Below are 10898 nucleotides of genomic sequence, written 5' to 3'. Positions count from 1 at the left end.
GATAGTCTACTGTGCAGTTATTATTAGGCTAATGCACAGTAAATGTCACTAAATAACCATGCACTGGTATTGCACATTTAGTTTAGTACTTTATTAAAGAAGTACTAAACTAAATGCACAGTAATGAAGGTGTAGACGTGCCCAAATACTACTAAAAGATATCACCAGCTCAGACAACAATGGTAATAGCTGCCATTCTGTATTTCCCCAGAGTGCTGCTATTTCAGCAAAATACCATTCAATTGATTTGACTTTGTAATTTGAATCTGAGGCCTGGATATGAACTCTGGCTATTTTACTGCCATTGGTTTTTAGAGAAGGGTTTGTTACATATCAAGTATCATTTATTCTGATACTGTATCCATGTTAACAATAGGTAGCTTACATAGAGTAGACACTACATCTCTGTAATATTGCTACTGCTGTTTTGTGTAAATGTATATGGTTAACATATTTATGTTTTTAATATTTAGATTTTAGTTGCAAGGTAAACGGCAGCTGTGCTCTCAGCCTAAACTACAGTATATGTGAGCACAACGTGTTTTTTGACCGTCCGTGTGTGTCCATTGATAAATCAATAGTGATTTGATGATTTCCAGATGATCCCTTTTTCTCTAAATAATAGTGCAATTTTTTTATATTATAAGATGACTGCAAGCAAGAGACCAGATCCTCAGCTGATGTGAATTGGTAACTCAGTAAGTTTCAGTAGTATTACACAAATGTCTATTAGCTGATGAGTTGAGCCAAGAAAGTCCAGTTCTGTCAGGTCTAGCTCACTGTCAGTTCTCAATGATCTCCCTGGGAACTGAAGAGCTGATTTTGAATTTGACAAAAATCAGTAGGATGGGCCAAAGCTTGTGCTGATAGTAGCAGCCATTGTCATTGAGTAGAATGATTGTCAGGTGTTGAGGTCCCCTCTAACCTTATGATTCTCTGATCTAGACAACATAAGCAACTCAGTGAGTTGCCTGCTTTAATGTTGCACTAAGAAGAATGAACAAATGAATTCAGAACATTGAGTCTTGCATTTGTACAAAGTCCTTGCCAGACTGCTTAGAAAATAAATGACAAAATACATCATTTTGAAAGCTGAAACTGGTATTTGTCAGAATATTGGACATTCTTTGGTTATCCATTGTGCATATGATAAATTAATAACTGTGGCAAATTTCTCTGTTTGGTTTGGGTTACCGTTTTGTAAAGGAAAGCTTTAATAATCAGTGCTATCATCAACATTTTTCCATTTGACAAAATGTCATCTTTGTATTTAAGAAAGTTAGGAAAATTTTAATACAATCTTATTATGACGACACAGCCTTAAGATGTCAAAAGGGTACAGATAGAAAAAAAGTAGGCCTTATGATTTTTTTTTTTAAATACTTAATTGTAAATGAAACGTTAGCCCAATGTATTATTGTATTACCTTATAAAAGTTACCTCTGGTCTTACCCAAACCTGTGTCCAGTCTTGCACACTTTGTCTATAGAGATGAAATAATGAAGGCCATGTTCCAAACTTAAATTTTTACTTGGTACATACCTTGAAATAGTTGCTACAGATCTGATTGGAAATCTTTCACTGGAACAATTTTTCCATCAGGGAAAAAAAGACAGTTTTGACTAGCAGAATTTATTACACTGTTAAGATATCAATCAAAATACCTGTAGGAAAACCATTTGGAAATGCAAAATTCATTTAGAAAAAAAATTTTTAGAATATTCTAAAGTTAGAGGTGATCAAATTTGAAACAAGTTTCAAAATGTAAAAAAAAAAAGGTTTTTTTTACATTATTTTGTGGCATATCAGTAATAGATACTGGCATATAATTGTAATAGTAATATTTTCTAAAATTATTAAAGGCAGTTGCTGGTTAGTATTAATTGGAACATCTTTTTTAGATCATTTCATTACAAAGAAAACAGAGTTGTGATTTAGAACTTATCTTTTTCAGATCAAAACAAGTAGTAGCTGTCTTCAATAGTTAACATGGTCTATTTTTTATTTCAATTTTCTACAATGAATGTTACTATGAAACAAATTCAGAAGAAAGCTTTAATTTAAAAAGTGTTCGTTCCAATTCAAAATGTCAAAAAAAAAATTCCCTGTGAAATGAAAACTCCAAGTTTTGATTATCCACATAGTATCATATCCACTAAACACAACCACTATGTTCTCAGACCCAGCAGTAACCTAACAGAATTAATACACATATTGGTGTCTTATCTATGTAAAATGGATTGAAGTATGTTTAAATTATTTTCTTAAATCATGCTACATACCTTTTAGGAGTTGGGTATCATGCTTATAACAGGATTCTCTCTAGCATACGCAAGAAAGGCCAAACAGGTTTTAACTGTTTTTATAACAGGGTCTGGAACATACCATTTGTATAAATCTACCATAAATGGTAGATATGGGTCAGATGTAGGGCTTTCTTCTGCCCCCTGGTTATTCTGACTTATCAACATGCATATATGAATTAAGAGGGCTTAGGATTTCTGCATTTTATGACTGATTTCATGTGGTCCTTTTATCAGGAGTTCCTTATGCAATATTGCTATTCAGTGGGCACTTGAATGTCTTGTTACTGTTTGAATAGGGTAATGATCTAACTATATGATGTGACTTTTTGAATTAATAGCAAGATAGTAATTACTATTGAGCAGCTACATTTTCATTTGCATTTTATTGGTGGAAAGTGTGTAATAACAGCATGGCTCAAGACCAGCCCTTGTCCAGGAATGCCCTGGGTAGGTCAAGTCTCAAGTTACTCATTTCTAAAAGGGAGACTGCCTTGACAGCATATATCCATCACTACCTACCCTCTAACAAAAATAATAGCTCACTCAAATTTATCAACTTGATTTCAATCCTACTCCTGTTTTTGGAGACAAGGCAACATTTAGCTTCTTTTGTTGGAGCATCTTCTCTTCTGAGTTTCCTCATCCTTCTTTATAGACCTTAACCATGTAGGGAACTATGCATTGGTAGAACCCCGTGCTGCCTCACTAAAGCAATGGGGCTAAACAAAGACAATTCAGGCCCTCTTTCCCATAGCTCATTGCATGATAGGTGACAAAGCTGCCAGTTTCTACAGTATGTACCTTATTAGCTCCATTCTTAGTAATTTATTCATGGATAACACACATGCATGGAGAGCTACATAAGAATATGGCCTTAAAAAAATCAGCATAAAAACAGCTCTAGTATCTCTTTCTGTTATTGTTCAGTAACTGCACACCTGGGTCTAAAACAATAAACCAAACTCCTGCTAAAAAAATACTATATTTAATACCAGAACATGCTGCACTAAATTCTTATGGAAACGATTATAAAATGTACTGTATAACATCTTACTGACATGCATATTTTTAAATAGAAATGTTAACATTTTTCCCCCAAAGTGACTGAAAATAAAGAATATCTTTGTAAATGATAGGTATCAATTAACACTAGCAATTTGCATTTATTAGATTATCGATGTAAAGAGTAACCACAATGAACAGGGGTTATGTTATTAATTACCTATTCCTATTGCTGCCAGTGACTGACTTAATCAGACTAGAATTAAGCTGGAAGCCAATGCTTCTGAAAATCTCATCTCCACATTACCTCCAAAGGATCCTCGGGGATTGATTTGGTCTTGGAAACCAAAAGATCCATTCCAGTTCATCTGAAGAAAATTATAACAACCCACAGCAGGATTTGTCTTAGTATTGACCCAAGTCACTCCCGACATTCACACACACAGGAGGACTCTCAGTAGCAAACCACCACTTTCCTCTATTGTACTCTTTTTAAGGAGAAAAAGCACAATAGTTGTTTGTGCGATAATATACAAATATGGCTAAAACACCATCAACTGTTCCTCTAGTTATCTGTTCCCGTATCAATGATGCCTTATGAGCAGGAATCTGGATTTTCCAGTCACCAAGAAAAAACGTGGTAAAACCTGGATTTTCTCATTTTAAGGAGAAAAACCTTGATTTTCTTCTTTAAAGGAGAAAAATGTGGGAAATGGTGAGCTTCCCTTCACAGCTGAAAGAGTTGCAGCCTGCAAGAGGCTGGGGGGAGCAGAAGGACAGCAGTCAGGCAGGGGGCACCGTGTGCATGTACACACACACGGCTGCCCGGTGGCCTGGAGAGCAGCTCCCGCAGGTCAATCTGGTGGGGGGTGGAGAGGTGGGTGGAATTGAGGCTCCCATTGTAAGGGAGGGAGGGGGTTGAACAGTGCTGGGGTTTCTGCCTAGCTGGGCAGGAAGCAGGACAGAGCTGGGGGCAGCAGTGGGGACTGGCTTTCTGTTGCTGCATGCACTCTGATTTGTGCATGGGGTGGGGGCAGGCTGGCAGCTGTAGGTTTGGGCTCCATGCCCTGCTGCCCTCCTACCCAGTGCAGCAGGGCAGGTAATAAGTGCAGTGCTGGCACCACAAGCCCCTTGCTGCTGCTGGGTGGGCAGAGGGCACCTTGTCATGGTAGTATGGAGCTTGCACAAGCAATGAGCTTGCCCACCCAGCCCTGCTATGCTGGGGCCCACCTGCTGGGTTGCAGAGGCCCTGGAAGGAGGGCAGCAGGGTGGGGAACTCCAGCCCACAGTGGGCAGGATGCACCTGTTCCTCTAACAGGCTCTGCTCCATCCATGATGCCCATGGGGGAGGGGGAGCCGGGATCCACACTCTGCTCTGCCACACCATCTTCTGCCTCCTGCTGGCAACAGCCAGGGCTTGGATGCAGCTGCAGGGGGCAAGGAACTGTGCCCCTAGGTCCCTGGCCTGTAGCCCTGGCAGCTGGGGGCCCCCTCCAGCAGGGCAGGGGACACCAGCAGGCCCAGGGGGCTGTGGATGGGGAGTGAGGAGCCTGGACCTGTGTCCTGGTGAGCAAAGGGGGCAGGGGGAGCTCTGATTTTCCATGATAAAAAACACTAAATCAAACAGCAAAATTTATAGGTAATTAGAATTTATTTTATTGTAGTGACTGAGGCACTGGTAGGCTTCCAAATTGCTTTAAATTGTAAATATATCAATAAAGCATTGTGTTTTGCTGATACCTATATACTTACGTACAATATTTGTGACATTTCATTTTAATCACGGATTTTGGGGGTTTTAAATCAGAGATTTTGCAGATTTTTAAACGGAGAAAGCCAGGATTCCTGTTTATGAGACTTTGAGCTTCATCCTAAAGCATGAGTTAACTGCAATTAATTGACAGCCCTAGTTTCACCCCATGTTGCCTTCTTCCTTTGCAATCTCTAATCAACACTTTTTCCTCTCTGCTTCTGATAAGCATCATCCTGCCCCATATCTGTCCATAAACTACCAGAGAACAAGAGCATACATCAGTGGTTCTCAGTCTGCACTCCCCTGTGAGACTGAAGGAACCCCTTGTTAGACTTGAAGCTTGTAAAATGCCACCTCAGTTTTTGACTACAGAAAAAACAGAGGAATTCTTCTGTTACAAAGAACTCAGAAAGACCAAAGCAGAACAAAATGTTTTTAAACATGAATTTCTATTTGAAATCTCTGGGTTTAGCTTGTGAATCATGTTTTCACACCTAACAGTGCTAACTACATAGGGTGCAACACCCTATTTGAGAATCACTGGCATACATCAACATGTGCTGGCATTGGTGCTCCACAGATCTTTTGTCTAACAGGTAAGACACTTTGCAAATCAGGGCTTCTAATTTGTACAATTACTCTTATGCATTATTCTATTTAAAATGTTGATTCGATAGCCAGACTAACTAAAATTGCTCAAAGGATCAGACTAAACACTTTATATAAACATCTTTTTGGTATCATATGTCCTAAGGGGATACTGAAGCTCATAATGTTACAGACTGGCAACAGACTTTCTTTTCAGAAATGTTTGTCATTGATTAATTTCACCACTTAATTAATTTCACAACAGCCATATGCCAAAACACAACATAAACTATGCCAAATCTTTCTTTAATATTTTCATTATGTTTCTCAAGATGAAAGGTCATTATTTGTTAACTGATACCCACCTGGATTTCACCAAAACCATGTGTCACAGTCATCTCTCCATTTATTACTCCTGCAGGGAGGAAAGTCAAAAGGTTCACCGTGCTTGTTACATCACATTCTCCATTACCTATTTCACCCCTGTGTACTGTAGTCACAACAAAGCTTTTTGTTGTAGGCTCTCCACACTAAAAAGAGTCAAAACCCAGTTCAGAATGAGAAAGATAACACTTGTGCATAGAGAAGCTCAATTTTCCTTGCAGTATTTTTTTTTTTAATATTTTTTGTCTGAGTGACAAACAGAATGGCTTAGGAACTGCATAAGACCCTACTATGCTGGTCTACTCCCATCATCATTCCAATATAAAAATCTAAGTACTGTAGATGCTAAGCTACCAGGAGGAGAAAATATCTACTGCCATAATGTGAGAACCGTGCTGCTCTTCCAAATTTGGAAGGGTTATCACTCCCTGCAGGTGGGTTGTTCTTTGGCAGGAAACCTGCAATAAGAGATGCTCCAGCAGTTTGCTATTTTTTGTCCATTTGTTCTTTTTCTAATCTGAGACCTTTTTTAAGTTTGATCATCATGTAAAGAAGCTTCAGGTTAGAAATTACAGTAGTCCTGGTATGTGCCATGGCTTGTGGGCAAACTACACAGTGGGTTTCCTCTGAGTGAACCTTTCTGGTGACAAGGCCTGGATTCCTGTACTGCTTCACCATGCTAGGACTACATTTCTGGCTGCTTCCATTTCCCTGTTTCATTAACCTAATAGACCAAACTATTTGGCATCTACATGTCATCTTCCTTTGGGACACTGAGATTAAATGAGTTTACAAGAGCACAAACAGTCTCTTTCCATCAAAGCGTTGCTCACTCCTGCACCCAAACGTCTGTAGTAGGCTTGTATGAAGCATCTAGTATTCGCTTTGGATTTAGCTGATTTGGCGGAGATTGATTTGATTTGGTGATTCGAATCACTGTCCTGAATCAATTCAGCTGCCGCCGAATCACACAGGGCCATCCCCTGCCCACTCTGCCAGCCCTGCAATGGCTGCCCTTTCCACCCCAGCTCCCAGCACTTGGGAAAAAAAAGCCCCCACTCATCGTGTGCGGGGGGGGGTGATCCCTGGTGCCCCCACTGCCCCATGCTGCATGGCGGGCTCTGCCACAAGCCCCATGACCCCCCCACTGCTGTCCCAGCCCCCGCAAGGCTGCCCTGCCTGCCCCCGCTCTGGCCCTTTTAAGGGAAAAAAGCCCCAGGTGCACCAGCTCCTGCCCAGTTGGGGGCAATCCCCATTGCCGCACACTGTGTAGGGAGGTCTCCCAGAAGCCCTGAGGCTGCTGCAGGAGCCAGTGAGTGCGGGGTTTGGGGGCAGGGGGGTTCTTAAAGGGCCAGAGCTGGGTAGCCATGGGGGGGGCTGGGAGAGTGGGCAGGGGTTGGGGGGCTTGTGGCAGAGCCCCCCATGAAGCAGGGGGCAGTGGGGATTGCCCCCTGCCACTGGGCAGCATTCAGTGAGTGGGAGCTTTTCTTTTTTTTTAAAGCTGGGGTGGGCAGGGCAGCCATGGGGGCAGTTGGGGGGCAGGCAGAGAGCAGGCAGGGGATGGGGCCTGGCAGGGGTCCCCTCCCCACCACTGCCTACTTACTAGCTCAAAGTCTGGGTCCATCTCCTGCTGCAGCAGGTTGGGACTGCCCGAATCATTGAAGTTCTCTGAATCAATTCAGACCTTTAAATTGGTCCCCTGATTTGATTCGGATTCAGAGATTTGGCCACCGGAATCAGGGCAAATCTCCTCCAAATCTAATCAGCAGCCGAAGCTTCGTACAGCCCTAGTCTGTAGCATGCCGAGCAAAGGGATGAAACAACAGCCTCTATACCGACAGGCTCAGATCCAAAAAGGGAGTTGGATGCAACACCACTGAGCACTGCAACGCTTAAACTTGAATGCGTCAGCACCTGACCTCTACCCTGCATAGGAAGATTTAGTTACTCAGACCTGCCTTCTCCCAGATGAGTGTCCTAACCACTAGGCAACAGCCAAGCCCACTTTTGCACCTTTCCTGGCACTTGTCGCAGCTTCAAAAGGAGGTGGGAGCATGCTACTGGGAACAATCACTCTCCTAAGAAGTGTAAGACTTTTCTCAAGGTGAAGTAATTGAGGGTGGTCTCCCACCCCCTGGCTTTGCTAATAAACTGTTATATAAAGGACTGCATCACCATCATCTCTTCCTTCAGTCTCATTTTAAAAATGATGGGTCTAGAGTCTGATCCAATAAATAAATCCAATAAAGTAGACATAATCAGAGCATGCCTACTGGAGGGAAAGAGGAACACTTATTAGTCGGTTGGGCTTGGGCACTACCTACATGCCAACAGGCTCAGCTCTGCAAAGACAGACACTTTTGGGCACAATGCACAAGCAGAACTTCAGTCACTCAAAGAACTCTAATGTAAGAAAAAGAAAATCTAGTCAGCTACAGGCTTTAGGAAGCAGCTTAGTGGGGGCTTCTCCATATCCATGTTGGATTCTGGTAGAATTTAGGTGCCTAAAAGCATTTTTTGAACCTTTATGTTTACCTACCAGATTTTTGGAAGCTGTCTTCAGTTTAGTTATCTCCCTCACTGGCTGGGATAGGCAGATCGCCTTCTGTAGCATGATGTGTCTCATCAAGCTAGCAGCCCACTCTCCCTCCCCTCCCCAGTCCTTTCTTATGAGTGAATTCTGTAAGTAGCCAGTGCCTTTTGATCTCTCAACTGCTCACCCCTGGCAAAACAGCTGTGTAACTCTACTGGTGCCAAGCAGGCAGTTTTTTTTTGTTTTTGGTTTTTGTTTTGTTTTGTTTTTTTTACAGCTAATAACCTGACTGTCTGTTTGAGTGCTTGCTGGGAGGCTTCTTATCTACATCATCACTTCATTTCCCTGTACAAATACAAGCATCCTTTGATTTAACTCTACACATCCAGACAGGATATCATACACGTAAACTGAAGTGTACCTTATATGTATATATATATATAAGCACATAAAAGCACAGTACAGATGTAGCCTTTATTCTGCAGAGTATGGGTATGGCCACATGGTTTAGCATTCTGAACTGTCAGTTATCTGCACAACTGAGAACAACCAGTGAGCATGAGCTCAGTGCTCAGCTGATGAATAAACCTGCCTTCCAGAGGCGGGATGGCTACCTTCCTCTCTCCCATTTCCTTGCTCATTACTGGTATGAAATTAGTTGCGTTACCCAGTGTGGATTCCAGCTCATGAGGACAGAGTCACTGACTCCAATAACCATCACCTGACTCTGACTCTTTAGCCAGAGATGTGCTGGAATCAACTGTTAGTGTATTATTCTTCAGTGTGGATGTGCAGAGATCTGCATATTTCTTTGCATGTTCTGCAAAAATTTCTATTCTGTTTTCTGACAATACCAAGTACCTTCACATTTCAGCTTTCAGCCTACCCTGTTTGTAGACTAGTCACTAGAAAATGCTGCTTTTTGTCCCCTTCTGTTATTTGCTACGGATGATGGTTCCTGGGCCCCCTCCATTGTTTTGTCTTTCTTAAATTTTATTTCTGTAACACTTACAATCAACAGTCCATTCTAGGATTCATTATTACAGGCCAAGATTTGATTCAACAGCTTGGGCTACTGACCTGGCACGTCCTAAAAGCCAGCTAGCCAGCTACTAGAGAAAGCCCCCAGCAAAGGAGAATCCTTGGTTGCCATCAAGCTGCCATAGCAGTAGTATGCTACTTTTCTTTTATAGGTATTCTGATAGCAAGTCTAGAGAAAGAGGGGCATTGTTGAAGGCATCCCCAGATACCGCTTCAGAATGGGCAACCAGCTCTCCTGCTTTTGCCAGGACAGTCCCATATTAACATTTCATGTCCCTACTGTCCTGTTTTGTGGAAATAAACACCTTTGTCCCATTTTCAGCAGGATGCCCAAGATATATATTTAAAATGGGATTGTTTTGCCAAAACCAAGCCTGTTTCATATCCTTCCTCCTTACCCCAGCGCACTCTTCTCAAAATTTTTAGACTCCAGGCACCCCTCAGAAAATGCCAGCTTAGTTTTTTTGGTTTTGTTTTTTTTTTTTAATTACAGCAAAATAGAGTAGCTCCTCTTTTGCAAAGAACTGAGGAAGACCACAACATGTTAGGCTGTTTTTAACACAATGAATTCCTGTTTGAAATCTCTGGATTTATCTTGTGAATTATGTTTGCGCATTTAACAGTGCTAACATCACACAACACCCTGGAAAGGATCTCAGGGCACCCTGGCTGAGAATCACTGCCATAGAAACAAGCCTGGTGTCTTTGATCTTGGGCAACACAATGTTAATCATTAAAAGGAAGAATGCAAGAGACATCTACAAGGTCTGTATCTAGCAACTATAAAAATGAATTACTTCTCTGTTCTTTGCAGTCAAGTCTTGCCTTTTCTACCACAAGCAGCTAGAGTGCTTCTTTTGTTGCACAGCTTTCATTCAGTCCCAGGAGTTTTGCTCTTTGTTTTACAGTTTCCAGTCTTTCCTTTAGTGTCTTTTGACAGCCCTTTCTACTGCATCAGAGTCTTATGCACTATCTTCTCCCGATTCAGTCAGTGTGGAAGAAATCCTGGGAATACAGGACATGGATAGTATTCAGAGAAGCTGCTTTTATCAGATTGGGATCCTTACATAGTTAAGGAGCTGTGTGACACTGCTTCAAAGCCTCACGCCACTGCAGTTCCACAAATATCACTCATGGAATCTGGGGGAAATACCCCTGGCAATGATCATTACATTAGGCAAACAAGGAAGCACATTTAACTTCACCTCTCTTCTCCCACCCAGATCCTTGGCTTTAAACTATCATTCTGGGCACCAACAGATGTGCAGGTCCCTGATGTAACCCTCCAACC

General features: G+C 41.8%; 1 long non-coding RNA gene across 1 annotated transcript in view; it reads left to right on the top strand.

Annotated features, from left to right (window-relative positions):
- Positions 1-9489: 9489 nt before the first annotated feature.
- LOC109309563 overlaps positions 9490-10898 on the top strand; it is a 16787-nt gene continuing 15378 nt past the window's right edge. Inside the window, exon 1 of the long non-coding RNA XR_002100965.1 lies at positions 9490-9500. This is a non-coding gene — a long non-coding RNA (uncharacterized LOC109309563). The remainder of the gene's footprint in view (positions 9501-10898) is intronic.

Source organism: Crocodylus porosus, unplaced genomic scaffold, assembly GCF_001723895.1.
Source record: "Crocodylus porosus isolate Cpor-Errol unplaced genomic scaffold, CroPor_comp1, whole genome shotgun sequence".
Classification (NCBI taxonomy): Eukaryota; Metazoa; Chordata; order Crocodylia; family Crocodylidae; genus Crocodylus; species Crocodylus porosus.
The sequence above is the reverse complement of the archived record's forward strand: the minus strand, read 5'-3'. Positions and strand labels throughout refer to the sequence as shown.